At 46.9% G+C, this 2,629-nt stretch overlaps 1 non-coding gene across 1 annotated transcript; it reads left to right on the forward strand.

Moving 5' to 3' along the window:
* Positions 1 to 649: 649 nt before the first annotated feature.
* Positions 650 to 740, forward strand: trnar-ucu (transfer RNA arginine (anticodon UCU)). Its single transcript is given in 2 exon segments — positions 650 to 686; positions 705 to 740. It is a non-coding gene; the product is annotated as a tRNA-Arg (tRNA).
* Positions 741 to 2,629: the final 1,889 nt, after the last annotated feature.

Here is a 2,629-nt window from a genome sequence, read left to right on the forward strand (position 1 = left end):
ATGAGGAAACTGGGCCTGTATTCCTTAAAGTTTCGAAGAATGAGAGGTGATCTCATTGAAACTGATAAAATTCTTATAGGGCGTGACAGTGTGGATGTAGATAGGATGTTTGCCCTGGTTGGTGAGTCTAAAATCAGGGGACCAAGTCTCAGAATAAGGAGTAGGCCATTTAAAACTGAGATCGAGTTGAATTTCTGCACTCAGACGGTGGTGAATCATTGGAATTCTCTACCGCAGAGAGCTGTGGCTGTTCAATCATTGAGCATGTTCAAGACATAAATTGTTAGAAATCTTGATACTCATGACATCAAGGGATATGGGGAGAGCACGGGAAAGGGGCGTTGAGGTGGATGATCAGCCATGATCGAATTGAATGGCAGAAAAGGCTCGACGGGATGAATGGCCTACTCCTATGTTCCTCTGTTCCTAACAGAGTTGGCGCCAGCACGCAGCCTTGCTTTACCCCACTGCTGATCTTGAAAGTGTCTGATGTTGCTCCATTGTAACTGATGGAACTGTGCATGTTCTCGTGGAAAGAAGAGATGATGCCCAAGAGTTCAGGAGGGCAGCCGAGTTTCCATCGCAATTTGAAGAGTCCGTCTCTGCTGACAAGATCAAAGGCCTTGGTGATGTTTATCAAAATATGTGCGCCTCTGTGGCGCAATGGATAGCGTGTTGGACTTCTAAGTAATGATAAAAAAGGCATTCAAAGGTTGTGGGTTCAAATCCCACCAGAGTCAGATTTTGGACCAGAGACAGAAGAGCACGACGGAACAGAGAGTGAACAAGTGTGTCAAAAGCACCGACTCAGAGACAGAGCGAGAGAGAGGAGCACAGCAGGAGCAGAGCTGGGGTAAAAAAATCAAAAAGTGATATTACAATGGAGAGTGAGAGCAGGGAAACAGAGAGCCGCTGGGGTGAGTTCACAGGATTTGGTTCTTGCTTCGGTGCAGTGGAAGGAGCTGTTTGGTGAGGATCTGTTGAGCTGTGACATCACAGGCAAGCAGGTAGTTGATTGGTTTGGAAAAAGCTGCATGTTTGATGAGTATCTGTAAGTGATTAAGGTCCATTTTTCTGCAAATGGAAAACTGTAATTGACATGACAATTGTGAAACGGAAGGGTTGGGAAGAAACTCATGAGAGTATTGAAGGAAACTGATATCCCTTGCAATGTTTGTATTTTTTGGTGCTGTTTGGAAACTGTTTGGCAATGTAATTTTTACAGATGTTTATGAATAAAGTATATTTTGGAAATAAAAAAAAAGTGTTTAGTTTCTGCGGCAAAACACCTTTGACCACCGGTCCATCAGGCAGTGGTCTGCACGGAATGTCCTCAAGGGCCTACGGGAAAAGGAGATGGTGGATCCTGTCGGATGGTTCCCCGAGCAGACCGTCAAAGGCATTTGGCGGAATGCCTCATCACCAGAACTTTCAAACAAGCACCAAGACGTAGCTTGACTGGTGGTGAGACGGGCCCTTTCCGTCAGATCCTTCCTGCACACCCGAAGTCTCGCCCCCTCCGCACAGTGCCCCCGCGTTGGCTGTGGTGGGGAAGAGACGGTCGCCCACCTCCTCCTGGAATGTGTCTTTGCAAAGCAGGTGTGGAAAGAGATGCAGTGGTTTTTGTCGAGGTTCATCCCAAGCAGCTCTGTAACACAGGAGTCTGTGCTCTCAGGGCTGTTCCCAGGGACGCTCACCGAGACAAACATCAACTGCTGCTGGAGGACTATCAATTCGGTGAAAGACACCCTTTGGTCTGCCCGAAACTTGCTGGTCTTCCAGCGCAAAGTGTTGTCCACCACCGAATGTTGCAGACTGGCACATTCCAAGGTCCAGGACTACGTGCTGAGGGACGCACTAAAGCTTGGAGCAGCCGCAGCAAAGGCTCAATGGGGAAAGACCACAGTGTAAGGTCCCCCCACCAAGCTGAACTGTGGGGCTGGATCCATGGGAAATCCCTCGAACTGTATCGTTGATATTTTCTTTTGCTGTAAATGTAAAACTGTAATTGGCATGACAATAGTGAAATGGAAGGGTTGTGAAGAAACTCATGATAGGAGAGAAGGAAACTGATCTCCCTTGCAATGTTTGTATTATTTGGTGCTGTTTGAAACTGTTTGGCAATGTAATCTTTGCAGATTTTTATGAATAAAGTATATTTTGAAAATTTAAAAAACGTGTTTGCGGCTCAAAGTGTGAGAAAAAAGGAATGTAGTGGTAGTGGGGGACAGTATAGTAAGGTGGATTAACACTGTTCTCTGCAGCAAAGAGCAAGAGTCCAGACGGCTGTGTTGCCTGCCGGTGCCAGGATTCAGGACGTCTGCTCAGGGCTGGTGCGAAACACACAATGGGAGGGGGAGGATCCAGTTGTCGTGGTCCATGTCGGTACCAACGACATAGGCAGGACAAGGATAGAGGTTCTGCATAGTCAGTATGAGGAACTAGGCACCAAATTAAGAAGCAGAACCTCAAAGGTAATCATCTCTGGATTATTACCTGAGCCATGTGCAAATTGGCATAGGACAAATAAGATTAGAGAAAGTAATGTGCGGCTGAAAGACTGGTGTGGTAGTAGTGGGTTCTGGTTCGTGGGGCATTGGCACCAGTACTGGGGAAAGAGGTGGCTGTA

The sequence above is a fragment of the Heterodontus francisci genome, unplaced genomic scaffold (assembly GCF_036365525.1).
Source record: "Heterodontus francisci isolate sHetFra1 unplaced genomic scaffold, sHetFra1.hap1 HAP1_SCAFFOLD_51_2, whole genome shotgun sequence".
NCBI lineage: Eukaryota > Metazoa > Chordata > Chondrichthyes > Heterodontiformes > Heterodontidae > Heterodontus > Heterodontus francisci.